Below are 18498 nucleotides of genomic sequence, written 5' to 3'. Positions count from 1 at the left end.
GATCAGACACAGCAGTGCTGCTGGAGTTTTTAAACACCTCACTGTCACTGCTGGACTGATAATAGTCCACCAACCAAAAATATCCAGCCAACAGCACCCCGTGGGCAGCGTCCTGTGACCACTGATGAAGGTCTAAAAGATGACCGACTCAAACAGCAGCAATAGATGAGCGATCGTCTCTGCCTTTACATCTACAAGGTGGACCAGCTAGGTAGGAGTGTCTAACAGAGTGGACAGTGAGTGGACACGGTATTTAAAAACTCCAGTAATGCTGCTGTGTCTGATCCACTCATACCAGCACAACACACACTAACACACCACCACCATGTCAGTGTCACTGCAGTGCTGAGAATGATCCACCACCTAAATAATACCTGCTCTGTGGGGGTCCTGTGGGGGTCCTGACCATAGAAGAACAGGGTGAAAGCAGGCCAAAAAGGTATGTAGAGAAACATATGGACTACAGTCAGTAATTGTAGGAGTACAAAGTGCTTCTGTATGGTAAGTGGAGCTGATAAAATGGACAGTGAGTGTAGAAACAATGAGGTGGTTTTAATGTTATGCCAACATGACAGATTATTGTTCCCCAAACCAACAGCAAGACCTTCTTTCCACGGACCACCTGACTGATACCAAAAATAGGGCTCACAAATTGACCCGCCCTTGCCCCTTTACCCTGGTTTGGTTCTTGGATTCTGGGAATTAGGACAATATTTACCCTCTCATAAATCACATTCAGTCTAAGTGTCAGCAACATACTTTATAAGTCAGTTTTCTGAAAATTTATGTCATATTAAATCTATATTTGTGGCCCAGACTCTCTTAACAAGCTTTGGTGTTTGCACAGGTGTGTGAGGATTTGAGGGCCTTGTAGGAACAGAGGCATTCGGAGAACTTACTTCAGTTTTTGGAGACACCACATGGCCCAAGGCGAGTAGATATAAACTACACCGCATTACAAGCTGACAGACATACATGAGCTCAGCTGTTTCAGTTACACAAGCAAACATAATCATTCCATCCTCACAAGCTAACGCTGATGTCCTTACAACCCTGCTTAATGTAACACTGTCATAGAATGAACTAACTATTCTTAAAGAGTCTGTTTATCAGATTTCTGCCATGCTATGCTATTGTTGTGGAATGAAATGATTTATTAACAACAACAGCTCAACCACAAATGCTCACAGAGTTTCAGATTGCCTCTGAAAGATATGTCAGTACTTGAACTGTTTATTAAGGGCTTGATTGGCTCTGGTAACAAAGCATGGCTAATGCAAAGCATAATCTGGAGTGGCGTACACCACATTATTTTCTACTTTCATCAGTTTTGGAAGTGACTCCTGGTTTTAGCAGGACAATGCTCCCTTCCTCAGTGATGTTATTTAAGTAATTGGTTAAGAGAAAAATATGTCTTTTTAGCACCCTGACCTCAACTTAATCTAGAACATGAACGGTGGATGGTGAGCAAGTTAATTTTCCAAACTTCTGTGTGTGGTTGAGGCTAGTCCTTGGTTTGAAAAAGGGATTTTTGAAAATCATGTTCACAAACCTCTGATACCTCTCATCTAGAATTATAATTTACTACACACGCTTAAACAATATCCAAAGATCAACTTGCAGCTGCACCGATGAGCCATAACATTAGAACCACCTCCTGGTTTCTACACACACTGTCCATTTTATTAGCTCCACTTACCATATAGAACTGACTGTAGTCCATCTGTTTCTCTACATACCTTTTTATCCTGCTTTCACCCTGTTCTTCAATGGTCAGGACCCCCACAGAGCAGGTATTATTTAGGTGTTGGATCATTCTCAGCACTGCAGTGACAATGACATGGTGGTGGTGTGTTAGTGTGTGTTGTGCAGGTATGAGTGGATCAGAGTTTTTAAATACCGTGTCCACTCACTGTCCACTCTATTAGACCTGCCTACCTAGTTGGTCCACCTTGTGATTGTAAAGTCAGAGACGATCGCTCATCTATTGCTGCTGTTTGAGTTGGTCATCTTCTAGACCTTCATCAGTGGTCACAGGACGCTGCCCACGGGGCGCTGTTGGCTGAATATTTTTGGTTGGTGGACTATTCTCAGCCCAGCAGGGACAGTGAGGTGTTTAAAAACTCCAGCAGCGCTGCTGTGATTGATCCACTCCTACCAGCACAACACACACTAACACACCACCACCATGTCAGTGTCACTGCAGTGCTGAAAATGATTCACCGCCTAAATAATACCTGCTCTGTGGTGGTCCTGTGGGGGTCCTGACCATTGAAGAACAAGGTGAAAGGGGGCTAACAAAGCATGCAGAGAAACATATGGACTACAGTCAGTAATTGTAGAACTACAAAATGCTTCTATATGGTAAGTGGAGCTGATACAATGGACAGTGAGTGTAGAAACAAGGAGGTGGTTTTAATGTTATGGCTGATCAGACATAATTAATGGCATTTTTCCCACGTACTCTGCTCTTCAAAGAATCTCAAATGAAACAGCATTTTGTAAGTTTGTGGTTGTATAAATAACAGAACGAGGAGAGTGAATGCTGCACTTTTTGCACTTTTGACTATTGATTATGTATCTCCTTTGTTGTTTTTGGAGGAAGTGAGTGAGAAGTGGTTGCTCGGTATTTGGGACATGTTTCTCTCAGATTTATTACACCCAGACAAATGGTGTTTGTTTTTGCATGGTCTGTTCCAGTGGCTCCACTCCAGACTGAAACACCTCAAACATGGAGCTTTATAGAGTCTTGTATTCGACAGATGTTCGGAGTTTGGACCCAATCTTAACCACACCTGTAGTGTTCGGGTAATTACAATAAGAAATAATATATGTTTCTTTGGATAAGAATAAAAAACAACAGAAAACCTGTTAAAGACTTATTATGCCAGCCTAGGTTAAAATAAACAACATGGCCAAAAGTATGTGGACACCTGACCATGACCTTGTTAGACATTCCATTTCAAAACCATTGGCATCAAGTTCAAAAAGTTGAATGAGTGTATTTAGCAATATGTGTGGGTTAAACACCTCCAGTAATAGTTAGAATGAGTGATCACATACCTTTAGCCATATAATGTATATGACTGTTATTTTAGAGCTGTTGCTTGGCTTAACAAAGCTATTCTTATGCAGTTCTATATAACTTTAGATCACTAGAGCAGTACATTTAATTATTTATTTACCTTTAGCAACCATTTCTGTTCAGGTTTGTGGTGGGTACCTGTAAACTGGCATACACCGGGGCACTAATCCGTTGTAGTAAAGAAGTGCAAAAACCCATATTTTTTGTGATTTACATTTTCTAGTAACTACAGTGGATTTCGGACCCCTTGGTTGTGCTATTCTTTATAAATAGATTTGTCATTTTTATCCATTAATCTACGCATATGCAGCCATTAGCTTGACATGTCAGATTATTTTTAGCTAGTTGCACATTCATCTATGCATGGTGGATTATTTCTATAAAGAATCAACAGTTTCAATATTTAATTACTGGTTCTTGTATAGTTTCACCATCTCACCTATATGTATCGTGCTGCTACTTTTGGTTCTTGTTTAAGTACTGTTTAGTCATTATATTATGTTCTGTTATTGTTGTTGTATCAAGCTACTAAGGCCAAAGTTCCTTCAGGATCAATAAAGTGCCAGTCTGGTCTGGTCTAGTCTGGTCTGTCTTGTCTTGTCTTACCTGGTCTTGACTGATCTGTCCTGTCTTGTCTTCACTGGTCTTGACTGATCTGTCCTGTCTTGTCTTCACTGGTCTTGACTGGTCTGTCCTGTCAAGTTCTGTCCAGTCTTGTCTTGTCTTGTCTTGTTGTGTCTTGTCTAGTCTTGTCTTGACTGGTCAGTCTGTTGCTCTGTCTGTCTGTCTGGTCTGTCTAATCCTCTAAACTTAAGCTTTTATAGACCCAGTTGTGTGCCTTTTCAAACTATGTACAATTAATTCAAATCAAGGTGGACTTTAATTAAGTTCTAGCCAACATGATGCATCTGACCACAATTTGGACCACAGCAAAGGGTTTAAATACTTTTGTAAAATGATAGAACAAGTGTTTGTCATTATGGGTGATTACACAGATAGGTGTCCCAGCCACCATGAGTGCTCATGTAGTAAGAGTGGTAACTTTCCACTGAAGGCAATAGGAAATAGTTTCAGATTTAAGGCTCCTCTTTTCTACATGCACATCAGCATGGTACAGTTAATGTTGGATGTTATACCCAAACGGGGTCTGTATGTGATGAATTGGCATCCTGTCCAGGATGTATTCATTCCATGCATTCAGTGGTTTTTGTGTGGTCATTTAGTGTGTTGTGTGCCTAGGATATCTGATTATAATCTGATCCACACTGGGCTGGTACTCATATACATACATTTTCTGAAAAGATACAGTTTAATGCACAATAAACTTAATTAAGAGTTAATAATAATGCTTTGCTAAAATGTATTTATTTTACTGTTTATTAATTGTTTCAACGTCTGCTCGAATATGTTCAATTTAATGTGGTTTACATATAAAGTTTGTATTATTTATGTTCTTTTTACAACACAGGAACATAATCAATTACATTACGTGTGTTGTGAAGCGTCAATCACTTAAGATTTCTGTGATAAAATTTAATATTTCTTATCAAAAAGGTTTGCATTGCAAACTGTCAGTGCAGGTACAATTTGCAAAGTTTAAATTTGTATATTGAAATGGTTTGGTTGTATTAACTAACATTAGCTGTAGGTTTTGTGTACTTAGTAGAAGCTAATTTTCTAATTAATAATTAATATACAGTGATAATACATTTGGAACAAATCCCCTAAACATTTCAACATTTACAAAATGTGTTAAGTTCTCCACAGTTAATGATTATTTCCATTTCCAGTCACCCAGTTCCATCGTGGGCACATTCATTTCTAAAGCACAGCTTTGGCCGCCCCATTCATACAGTATAATTGCGCTGGATAGAGGTTAGGTTTAAAATGTGATCAGTGTTTGTTAAAAACCTTTGATTTTCAAATCATCCATTAATAGGATCAACATGAGAGAAATGTTCCTTACACAAAATGATGGATGCGTAAAAAAAACCCTCATGGGGCGGCATTATCATGACAAAACTTTAGATCCTCCATGTTACTTCAAAAGGTGTGGAATTAGGGTGTGTGTGTGTGTGTGTGTGTGTGCTTTTTCCAGTGTCATGATCTCATGGGTGCCTCCAACAGCTGCATAAACAGCTTTAAATCCTGGGCAGCCTCTTGGCTCAGCTGGGGGTCACTGTAAGGACTCTCTTCTTACCTTTATGTCTCCTCCACCTCTACTGGGTCTTTGTTTGATTTATTTGTATCTACTTATATCTTTTTTTTTTACCTTTCTAAAGATTACGTGAGATCTGATATGGTTGAGAAAAGGTATCTGTTGTCTGGTTCACTCTTTGCAGACGTGTAATGTCAAACAAAACGAAGATCTGCAGCTATGAAAATATGACGCATTATGGCAAAAACTGTTTCTTTAAGCTGGGTATGAGCTAAATAGAAGCACAGCATCTGAATGGTCAGGTGTGCTCAGGTAATCCCAGTGGCTAAATGCTGTTTTAGTACTTTATGTTGTATCCCAGGATGCTGATTTAAATATTCAAATACAAAGTTCTAGTCTTGCTTTACACTTATTACATTTAATTTTTTATTTTTTAAACATACAGTCCTGGGTCGATTTATTTATTAGAATTTTAATGTCATGTTTCACTTTGGTTACATTCATGACAGAAATGGTAGGTACTGGTTACACAAGATTCATCAGTTTACAAGTTTAATATCAAACACAGTCGTGGACAATTTTGTATCTCCAATTCACCTCACTTGCACATCTTTGGACTGTGGGAGGAAACCGGAGCACCCAGAGGAAACTCACACAGAACATGCTCCACACAGAAAAAACCCAGACTGCTCCACCTGGGGATCGAACCCAGGACCTTCTTGCTGTGAGGCAACAGTGCTACCACTGAGCTACCATGCCGCCCCGTACTGGGTAGATAATGTGTTATTAATTGAAATGTTGTGCGTTCTTATTCTGGCCATTGTTGGGTCCTTGAGCAAGACCATTTTACTCAGTACAAAGGAAATTATCCTCATAGAGGCAGATAGCGCCTCTAATATTAAAAGGTGAATTTTTGTGGATCTCAAAGTTAGTGAGCTAACGTACTGTAGTGCTGTGCCCCAATGTAGCTTAAGAGCTTTAAAAAGTTGAGGTGGCAGCACCGAGGACAAGAACTTTCTCAGGAGTAATGCACGTGAGCAAATACTATTAAAATAAATCAGTAATAATGCTCAATGAAGCTGAAACCCTGACTCATGACAAATTCTGAACTATCACATCTTTACGAATTGTTACTTCAGTCCATTGTTATTCATGAATTTTGTGACAGCGCATCATTCTGAGTGACGAGGGCCTATTGTACATGTTTACAGTATACTTGGGGGCTGTCTCTTCAGTGATGGATACGCTGTTTAGAAGCCTGAGGCTTTTTCCTTTCACAGGCTGGCAGTAAAGGCTTCTGCTCTCCGAGGGGCTATTTAAATCTAGTCATGCCTGTGTGCAGGTTCATGTGGGGGGCTGGACGAGGGTTCTCATGGCCTTATTGCAGTACATGGTGAGGTTGGAATGAGTGTTATTGCAGGAATGCAAAGCAGCTCAACCACATCATGTGAGCCATGTAGGTCAGAAGCCTGAATATCCATGTAGAGATTTTCTGCCTTGATATGAAATAGATAAAGAATTTATTTTGAGCTGTCTGAGGTGATCAGAATGCTGTCTGAGTGGTTTTAAACTATTCAAAATAGAGACAAAACTGCTCCTGAACTTTGACCATAAAACAAACTACAAACTACACAACAGATTTAACTTTGCAGGATGTAAACTTTCCTAACTTTTTTAGGATTTTCCTAAAACCAAAATCTTTGAAACTCAGTGCCCTTCAGTGAGAAATGTGTACCCTTAAACTCAACGTTTCCCTTAAACTCAACGTGTTCAGTTAGTTTTTTATTTATTTATTTATTTATTTGATTTCAAATTATCAATAAACAGTCAATTTGTTCGGCGCTCGGCTTGAGCGGTGCAGTAAATCGTCATCAAAGCGCGTATATGAGACGAATCTACATTTGTGTGGAATAACCATCAGATCCAGTCTGAAAGCTCCACATGTATCTGTGTTTATCTGGATTTTTCTCCTGTTTCAATTTTAAACTTGTGTTACAGCTCGAGGTTCTGAGAAATTGTAAGAATCAGCTTTTTATTTCAATGTTTTTATATTATATTTGTGTTATATTCAGGGTATGAGTGTCAAAAACAACCCCATTATTTTACATGAGCATAAAATATATGCAAGTCCACGGGACCATGAACGCATTAACAGGTTTCCCAAACATCCTTATGGGGAAAAGTACCTTGAAACTCAACATCTTTTAAACTCAACACTACTCCCAGAACCAATTGACGTTGAGTTTCAAGGTACCACTGTATCAGAAAAGCTAAGATTAAATTGTGCTGTTTACTTTGAGTTCATGACTTAAGAAGGGCAAGAGCTGAATTTTGTTTACTGGACCATGTTTATATTCTTTGTCTGCTTTCATAAAGGAGCTGGATTTTGTCCTGAAACCTTATACACTGCAAGTCAACCACAGAAGAAGTCATCCAACAAGAAACCTACAGGAATGCGACTCTTTAGCTTATTTAAATCAAAGCTACTGAAGCTTTCTAGATCTGCTGTGTTTCTAAGGTGATTTTGTGTTGAACATTTTTAATTTTTAATTGAGGTTTACTGCAAAACTAAGCTGTAGGAATTAAAATCTGCATTTATCAGTATATCAGAATAGAGTTAGAATTTGGAGATGCCATGTTCATCTTCAGGCAAGGTAAAAACTGAACTTTGTTTCAGGGTTTGTAACCTAATACCTAGCAAGGAGTCTAATTTCCTTGTATCTTCTTCCTTTTCTTCTTTTAATTTCGGCTGCTCCCGTTAAGGGTGGCCACAGCGGATCATTCATCTGCATATTTGATCCAGCACAGTTTTTACGCCCGATGCCCTTCCTGACACAGCCCTTCTACTTATCTGAACTTTGGAGTGACACTCAGGATGAACTGATCTGTGTAACTCCATGGACCTTCAGTATTTACATTTACATTTTTGGCATTTAGCAGACGCTTTTTATTCAAAGCGACTTACAGTACTGTGACAGTATACAGTCTAAGCAAATGAGGGTTAAGGGCCTTGCTCAAGGACCCAACAGTAGCAACCTGGCAGTAGTGGGGCTTGAACCAGTGACCTTTCAATTACTAGTCCAGTACCTTAACCGCTAGGCTACAAATGCCCCATATTTGTGAGCCAAGTCAGAGTTCAAACCCCAAGAACTCAGGCAGTGCCATTTTTTACCATTTTGCCACACAAGATCACCTCCGATCTCCATTTATCTGATAGCACAAACCTACCGATGCAGGGTTTGATGAGATCAGCAGTGCATTGCTCGTACATCTTTTTGGTTGTCAGCGTAGCCTGCAGTGTTTGCGTTTAGCAGATGAGCATGCTAACCTATCTGACAGATCAGCAGGGATTGGCAAAGCTGCAACAGTGCTGTTTTTTTTTAAACTGTTGGCGTCTACAAGAGAGGAAACATGGGAGTGTTTGCATCGCTTCAGAGCCCTCCTTAAGGTATCCTGCTGGATCAACAGTGGAACAAGACCCCCGGCTCGGAGCTCTTGACCCCGCGCTGGCTCCTGCCTGGCTGAATCTAGGGCTGAATGCTGGAGGTTTCGCTGTCAGTGAGATACTATCTAACTGGCTGCTTTTCAAAAGAATGGCTTGAAAAAGCCTTGAGACATTCAGGAAATGTGCACCAAACTCCAGGGGACATGGCAGCCATGACTGGAACGCTTATTTGTTGCTGTGTGTTTTTTTTCTTGGGGCTGAGAAAAGTTCAGTCATTGTGGCCAATATCCTGTCATAATGTTTTCTTTTTGTTTTCTTTCACCACTTCCCTCTTGCAACATCATTCCCTTTCACTCAGTTTTGCTGTGTAACTTTCCTGCTTTCTCAGGTTTTCTTTCTCACATTCATTGACACTCTTTGCCATTTGGTCATTTTCTCCCCGTTTTAGTGGCTCGTCAAATCGACACCCTGCTTCCTGAGCTTTTGACTTTAGACAAGCTTTTGTGTCAAATCTTTACAAACGTCCTTGTACAATGGCATCGATTTTCAGCTAAGTACACCGAATCAAAGCCGCCGTGGCCTCGTGTTCCATTCTGCCTGCTTCATGCTAAAAAAATAAAACCCCAAACTGCCGCCTGTCTGGATGAATTCAGAAGCAGCAGGAAATTTGGAGAAATAAAGCAGGAATCTCTTAATCTCTTGTCCAAGTAAGAGGGGATTAAAATACCCCCCCAGGGCCTCACAGCGGGACCTCCCCCGTCACCCCCCTAAAGCCAGGCTCAGTGGCACACCAGGCTGAACACGACCTCGCTGGCCTCTGCTGGCCTGGCCCTGCTCTTTGGAACAGGTCCTGAGCCCTGTCAGCTCACCCCATTGTGCCTTGAATTAACCCCCTCTGCATCTCAAAGAGCCCCCTCTCTCTTGTTTGCCCCCACCCCCACTTCAGTTACACTAGCTCTCTCAGCCTGCACCACATCCCCATTATTAGCCCCACACACCTTTACATTTACATTTGGGGCATTAAGCAGATGTTTTTATTCAAAGTGACTTACAATGTAAGCAATTGAGGGTTAAGGGCCTTGCTCGGGGGCCCAACAGTGACAACTTGGTGGTGGCGGGGCTTGAACCAACGACCTTTCATTTACTAGTCCATTACCTTAACCACTAGGCTAGTTCTGCACTGCACAGTCCTGCATTGTGGTTAATGTAGTCATTTATAAGCCACGACCAGTCATTTGTGTTTAAAGGTCTGCAAAAATCTAATCAAACATGGATTCAGAGTTTTAGCATTAAACTAACTGGAACACAGTACCAAGAGTCCTGTTACAGATCAGGGGATGAGGTGTGCTTAGCTGACAATGCTCAGATTACTGCACAAGCTTTTGTCTACTGATTAATCTTGTTTAATTTAGAGCCAGTAAAACACACTGTGTGAGTAAATAATGCTCTGTGAGATTAGTCTCCTGTCTTATGTGTATTCCTGCCCTGTGACCCTGGTCAGAACAAAGTAAGTATTAAATGATTGTGCCGAAATGTGACAAGTGAAAAAAATCCAACAAATGAAATTATTAATTTGATGGGATGGATAGACTTGTGTACATGTAAATAGGGATAGTTTAATTGCACCTGTTGAAAAATGCATAGAAACTTGATCTCTTGTCAATATCTTGGAAGAACAATGTGTTAAATCCTGAGGGGAAATTAAATTAGGTGGTCAGACTGAAAAATCACTGAAAATCTGCCATGAATTAGAAACTGCTGAAACATGGGTGACACTGTTCTAGTTAGGATTAATTAAGTTTGATGTAACTTTTTTTACAATTAAGTTTATGTTTATAAACAAATACGGCATTATATTATATACTGTATATATATATACGAGGGTCTTCAAAAAGTTTCGGCACTTTTTATTAAACTCTATTTATTAAGAATTTCAAAAACAAATGACACAACTTTTCTACACAGTCGCCTTCTGATGCATTTTTCCAGCGTCGTACCAACTTTTTAATGCCATCAGCAAGAAATGTTGAGCACGTAGCCACTGATGCAGCTCTGCTTTCACATCATCATCGCATGAAAATATTCTTTCCCTTAAAGCTTCTTTCAGCGTCCAAAAAGGTGAAAATCTGATGGAGCTAAATCCGGACTGTAAGTGTCTCTCTGTCTCTCAGACACGACCGATTACTCCTCCTCCCACCCTCACTGCTTCCAACCAAAATATAAAAACGGGGAAACTTTTTGTGATGTGACTAAATACCATCTAAGTAACTGAGGGTTACTTTTTTAAGGGCCCAGTATCGACAACATGTGACCATTTAATTACTAGTCCAGTACATTTACGTTTTCGGCATTTAGCAGATGCTTTTATCCAAAGCGACTTACAGTACCGTGACAATATATTCTCTAAGCAATGCTCAAGGGCCCAACAGTGGCAACCTGGCAGTGGTGGGGCTTGAACCAGCAACCTCTGGATTACTAGTCCAGTACCTTAACCACTAGGCTACACTGCCCTGTACACTGTCCAGTACGTGTACACTCCTGAGCTGTTACTGTTTCTCTGTCCAAAACACAAAGTGAAAGTATACAATTGTACACAGCTGACTTTCAGTCCTAGATTCACCTTTAATGATAACAGTAAAAACTTTTTTCTATTTTTCTTCTTCTCTTTCGACACGTTGGAGTCAGCAGAGACAGGAGCGTCTCTCAACAGCGACATTACGCTAATGATCCAGCCCTGCAGCATTAGGATCTCTGAGGCTCTTTCCGAAACATGTCTGAGGACTGGCTCCATCCTGCACCTGATAGCATCTTTGGGTCGGTGCTATGGCTGAGAGCTCATAGGTCCATATGAGGTTAGGAATGGGGCTGCTATAAGGCTTAGTAAAGCAATTGAGCTCAGGCCCAGAGCAGTACACTTTAAAACATTCCTAGAAGGCCTCTGTGCAAAGCTCGAGCATTGTGTGTTAGAGAGCAGGAATTTCAATCTGTATTCACTTGGACGGTGCTGTAATACAGTAGTAATAACTCAGTACAGCTAATCACATTATCCAGACCCAGATTTCATCCCTGATGGAATAAACCTTGTTGATTTAGGTGTGTTTGGATAAGGTTGTTTTGACCCCTATTCCACCTATGATTGAAAAACTGAATTTCATTCTTTGCTAGCTGTTGTGTGTTCTGCTTCATGTTATAGTCAGTTCATGACAGTGTATAAAAGCTTTGGTATTCCAGGGAATTAGAAGTAGAGGCGGGGATATAAATCGGGTAATTGGATATGATCAGTTCGGGAGAAAATTGAGAGGAAAATATAAAAAAGAAAATGATGTGCCATCCAAACAAACCTTTCTCATTAGTTAATAATGTAGCTTGTTGCATGGCTACTGTAATAGCAGATGATGAATAAAGAAGCTTATTTATTATTTAGGCTTGTTTTCATGATTACTATTCAACAGGCGCTTGGATATAAAACAGCTCCTATTTTTTTCTCCAGATCTACTTCAGATATAAGTTCAGTCGTGACCTTTAGAAACCAGCATTTTCATTCTTTGACCATCTTATTAAACTGAGTACATTTGTGAATTCTACTACTTATAACATTTGGCTAAATGTGTGTAAAATACACACCTACATTCCACAACCTTACAGCTAAAAGGGCCTGGGTTTGATCCTTGTTTCTGTGTGGGGTTTGCATGTTCTCCCCGTGTCTGTGTGGGTTTCCTCTTGGTGCTCTGGTTTCCTCCCACAAGTCCAAAGATGTGCAGTCAGGTTTGGGAAACCTGTTAATGCGTTCCACGGTTCCGTGGACTTGCATATATTTTAGGCTAATGTAAAATAATGGGGTTGTTTTTTACACTTATACACTGAAAATAACACAAATATAATATAAAAACACTGAAATAAAAAGCTGATTCTTACAATTTCTCAGAAGCTCGAGCTGTAACACAAGTTTAAAAGTGAAACAGTGAGGAAAATCCAGATAAACACAGATACATGTGGAGCTTTCAGAGCTCACAAATGCAGATTCGTCTCATATTCACACTTTGATGACGTTTTATCGCACCGTTCAAGCCATGCGCTGTACAAAGCAACTGTTCATTGTTAATTTACAATTAAATAAATACATTTTTAAAAAACAAACTAAACATGTTGAGCTTAAGGGAAATGTTGAGTTTAAAGGTACAAATTTCTTGACAAAGGGCGTTGAGTTTAAAAGATTTTGAGTTTAGGGGACGTTGAGTTACAAGGGATCACTGTTTAGTCAAAAATACTTTTCAGTGCTGAAAAAAACCAATATGCTTTCTTTTTAGTTTATACAATAACAGTATTAAGTTGCCTATATGCACAGTCAGCTTATTTGGCACTTAATCCAATCAAAAGCACGCACATTAGCAACCACTTAATGTAATCTGATTAGCCATCATAGCAGTTCCAACAGCTAAGATGAAAGCAGTGCTGACCCTTGAGTGCATTCAGGGCTCACAATGCCAGCTCGGGGTCATGTGTACTGCCTAACCCTGGCTTAGCCGAAGTCAAACAGCAAGACCTGGACTTTACAGGAAAAGCTGATAATTAAGGGGGTTGAGAGTAAAGGTGTACGCCAACGTGGTAAAACAGTAAACACTACAATCATCTGTATTTTCTAAAGATCTTAGTCAGTCTGATCTGTAGATTGTATTTTTAAAATGTTGTATATTATATTATGTTGTATATTACTATACAATAATTGTTTTACTTCTGTATCACTTTAGTTCACTAGCACTATAATAAAAAAGTCACTTTCGACAGTAATTACCCGCAAAATGCCATAATATTTTTAAAAACACATCTAGTTCAGGTAGCTACTTTGTTAACCTGACCCTAAGTTTCCACACTTTTATATTTATATATTTTTTTTCTATTTTATTTATGCATTTTCTCCCATTTTCTCCCAATTTAGCGCTGTTGGTGGATCCCTGATTGCAGTGGAGGTGAGTATATTGCTGCACACGCCTCCTCCGAGCTGTGTGCAGACCTTAGCGGAACCCTTTTTCACCCATGCACTCTGCACAGGCACCTTTCTATCTGCTAATCAACGTCCCTACACAGCACACACACCCACAGAGTCCGGGTATCCTGCCCTAGTAGACCCGTGTCTGCTGCAGGCACTGCCAATTATGCCCGGTGGCAATGGCGAGTTTCGAACCGAGGAGTTCAGAATCTCACCGCTGGTGTGCTAGCGGAATATCCCGCTGCGCCACCTGATTGCCTCGTACTTTTGGTTGGAAACGGTGAGGGTGGGAGGAGTAGTAATTGATCGTGTCTAAGAGACTGAATGAGACGCTTATAGCCTGGATTTAGCTACATCTGATTTCCACCTTTTTGGACGCTCAAAAAAGCTTTAAGGGGAGGAGGATTTTCATGTGATGATGACGTGAAAGCAGCACTTTTTTAACTTTTTTAACTCATTTAAATTTTTTGCTATTGTCATTAAAATGGTACAACGCTGGAAAAATGCATTCGGAAGGTGACTATATAGAAAAGTGATGTTATTTGTTTTTGAAATTCTTAATAAATAGAGTCAAAAAAGTGCAAAAACTTTTTTAAGAACCGTCGTACACAGTGGTGCAGCTGATACCACACAGCATCATAGTTCCTGAGGTCCGGAGTTAAATCCTTGTGTCTGGTCTCTGGTGTCTGGACTGTAAGAATTTATGCTCGTGTCTGAGTTCTCTGGTTACTGAGGGTGTTTCTCATCTTCCTAAATTACGCAGAAAATGAGGTGCCTGAACAAAAGTACTCCTGCTGTGTGTGAGTAAATGTGTGAGTGTGTTCTGCCCGGTGATGGATCGGTGCTCTGTACAGGGTGTGCCTAATGTTTCTGGGCGGTGCCACACCTACTGTGATTCTGATGCGATTCCATGATGAAGTGCAGAGCAAAAATAAATAAAGAAATAATCACTTGAGTATTATTTATTTATTTCAGCAGTTGTCAGGTTACTGAAATTACATTAAGAGCATATTCTGATATTTATAATAAGAGAAAAAGCATTATTACATTTAAGGAAATCTGATAACGTCTGAAAAATTCTAACCAACACATGTTTAAATACACATTTTAGGTACATAATAACCCCAATAAACTAATCATTGTTCTTTATTATGTTCTACTGATGATGTAAATAGGGGCGATGGTGTAAATATGGGCTGTTGCAGTGGTCTATTATGCTAGCTCTCCATTGCTGGGATCTCGATTCGGATCTAGTGGTACTATCAGCTGAGAGGGCTAGGATGGGTGACCAAAGCCCTTCGATGGACGGGAACATGAAACTCTGCTGCCCTGTCGAGGGTAAAACTGTGTTGTACCCATTGTTTCTGGGTGGAACCGTTAGTATTGATTTAAATATCTATAATCACCTCTTCATCTACCTGAGCGTGCCTCTATAGCACACTAAGACAACATGTGTCCTTTCATCACTATCACAGCCTGTGTTCACCTTTACACTTTATTATCTTCAGCATGCAGGGTCTCTGCTATTTTCTTTCTCTTTTCTTCCTTCTCTGTTTCATTCTCGATCTCTTTTTCTCTTCTTTTCTTTCTCTCATTCTCTGCTAATGAGTGTTTCCTCCAGCTCTGAAAGCCTCCTGCTGAATTGTGACAAAGTGCTTTATAGCCCCGGCTGTAAATACTTACCCCGGTCGCTGTAATGGCCTGTGTGAGTGGACAGTGTAGTCCCATTTAGAGCTGCTGACCTTCCTAACCCACACACCCACACACACACCTATCTTTGTTATTTACACTTAGCCTTTTGCAGCTATAAAAGGTTTGTAACTTTTAGTTGTGTGTCTGAGTGATTTAGTGCGGAGCCTCCAGTTTGAGTTCAGCCGCTATAATTCATGCGTGAGTCGGCAGTAAAGTAAAGACGCTAGATGTTCCACAGAGCTGGCCAGTATTTTTAGTGTTTATTTACTATCACTGGTCTCCTGTCAATCCTAATAGGAGCTAAAATGATTTCTGATTAATTTTAAAATACAAATATAATGCATCGCTTCTTTAAAATGTGGCAAATTGTCTCTCAGATTACAGAATACATGCTCATGGTCTTTCATTGTTAGTGTTAAGGAGGGCTCTTAGAGTGCAAAAACTACAAAACTTAATGTTTACATTCAAGCTGTAACATATAGGTCATGTAGGTCCTCATTAGAAATGCACTGAAGAAATCCTGAGTATCAGTACTGGGACACACTGGCCTAAATTGTTTACCCATATTTTTTATGTTGGCATGTTGAATGATATTACACTAGTCATTTATATATATTTTATATACTCATTTATTTATCACCCAATTTATCATGGTCAGGGAAATAGTCAGGGTAATAGTGGGCCTGGTTCTACCAGAAACCACTGGGTGCAAGGCAGGAATACCCTGGGCAGGGCACCAATCAATTGCAGAGCTTTGGCCACCCCCAGTTTCTCAGTCATAGCCAATCTTATCTGTGTTGATACCTGACCAGCTGCGAGCACCACTGAGATTTGAACCCAGATCTCAGCAATGATGAGTTATAACAACTCATATAACCTATAAAAGAATTTATGCAATATGTACTATAGTAGAATGTATTGCATATGTACTATAATATAATGTATTGCATGTGTACTATAATATAATGTATTGCATATGTACTATAATAGAATGTATTGCATATGTACTATAATAGAATGTATTGCATATGTACTATAATAAAGCAATAAGCTTCGAGAGACTGTGCGTTACTGCGATTTTATCACGGGGACGGATGTTTTGTCACGACGCGAAGCGGAGTGCCTAAAACGTCTTTCCCCGTGATAAAATCATAGTAGACATAGTAGTCTCGAGTGGCTTATTGCTTTTATAAAACGCCGGTCAACATAAAATATAATAAAATACAACAATGTTCAATTTATAAATGTTTTTATTTACAAAAACACTTACAAAAAGCATTCTTCCGCCAAATCAGGTAGTTCATTAACAGTGTCACTAGGCAACATGAGGGCGAACATAACATTCGCAATAACCAAGTTTGTACTTTTCCTTTTCAGTGGCATATTAATATGGAATGATGTGAGGTGGTCATAGGTGTGCGTATATTGGGGATTTTACAACGGCTTCGAACGCTGCTCAGCCAATCAGATTTTAGGACCAGAACTATCTGTTTTATAATAGAATTGATTGCATATGTACTATACTAGGATTGATTGCATATGTACTATGCTAGAATTTATTGCATATGTACTATGCTAGAATTGATTGCATATGTACTATAATAGAATGTATTGCATATGTACTGTAATAGAATGTATTGCATATGTACTATAATAAAATGTATTGCATATGTACTATAATAGAATGTATTGCATATGTACTATAATAGAATGTATTGCATATGTACTGTAATAGAATGTATTGCATATGTACTATAATAGAATGTATTGCATATGTACTATAATAGAATGTATTGCATATGTACTGTAATAGAATGTATTGCATATGTACTATAATAAAGCAATAAGCCACGAGAGGCCGTGCATTACTGTGATTTTAGCACGGGGATGACGTTTTTGGCACGACGCGAAGCGGAGTGCCTAAAACTTCTTCACCCGTGCTAAAATCATAACAGTAATGCACGGTCTCGAGTGGCTTATTGCTTTTATAAAACGGCAGTCAACAAAAAATATAATAAATACAACAATGTTTAATTCATAAATGTATTTATCGTGTATAAACTTACAATAAAGCATTCTTCCGTGACGCAAAATAGTTTGATCAACAGTGTTGCTAGGCAACATGAGGGCGAAAATAACATTAACTTTTTCGATTCAGTGGCGTATTAATATGGAATGATGTGAGGTGGTCATAGGTGTGCGTTCATCTGGGATTTTACAACGGCTTCGAACGCGGCTCAGCCAATCAGATTTTAGGACCAGAACTATCCGTTTTATAATAGAATGTATTGCATATGTACTATAATAGAATGTATTGCATATGTACTGTAATAGAATGTATTGCATATGTACTATAATAGAATGTATTGCATATGTACTATAATAGAATGTATATGTACTATAATAGAATGTATTGCATATGTACTATAATAGCATGTATTGCATATGTACTATAATAGAATGTATTGCATATGTACTGTAATAGAATGTATTGCATATGTACTGTAATAGAATGTATATGTACTATAATAGAATGTATTGCATATGTACTATAATAGAATGTATTGCATATGTACTATAATAGAATGTATTGCATATGTACTATAATAGAATGTATTGCATATGTACTATATTAGAATGTATATGTACTATAATAGAATGTATTGCATATGTACTATAATAGAATGTATTGCATATGTACTGTAATAGAATGTATTGCATATGTACTGTAATAGAATGTATTGCATATGTACTATAATAGAATGTATATGTACTATAATAGAATGTATTGCATATGTACTATAATAGAATGTATTGCATATGTACTATAATACTGTAGAATTGATTGCATATGTACTATAATAGAATGTATATGTACTATAATAGAATGTATTGCATATGTACTATAATAGAATGTATTGCATATGTACTATAATAGAATGTATATGTACTATAATAGAATGTATTGCATATGTACTATAATAGAATGTATATGTACTATAATAGAATGTATTGCATATGTATTATAATAGAATGTATTGCATATGTACTATAATAGAATGTATTGCATATGTACTGTAATAGAATGTATTGCATATGTCCTATAATAGAATGTATATGTACTATAATAG

The 18498-nt window shown here is 38.8% G+C and overlaps 1 non-coding gene across 1 annotated transcript; it reads right to left on the bottom strand.

Annotated features, from left to right (window-relative positions):
* Nucleotides 1-11125: 11125 nt before the first annotated feature.
* Nucleotides 11126-11198, bottom strand: trnat-agu (transfer RNA threonine (anticodon AGU)). The gene has a single exon. It is a non-coding gene; the product is annotated as a tRNA-Thr (tRNA).
* Nucleotides 11199-18498: the final 7300 nt, after the last annotated feature.

This window comes from Trichomycterus rosablanca, chromosome 12 (assembly GCF_030014385.1).
Source record: "Trichomycterus rosablanca isolate fTriRos1 chromosome 12, fTriRos1.hap1, whole genome shotgun sequence".
Taxonomy (NCBI): domain Eukaryota; kingdom Metazoa; phylum Chordata; class Actinopteri; order Siluriformes; family Trichomycteridae; genus Trichomycterus; species Trichomycterus rosablanca.
Note: the sequence above shows the minus strand (reverse complement) of the source record. Positions and strands in the feature narration are given on the sequence as shown.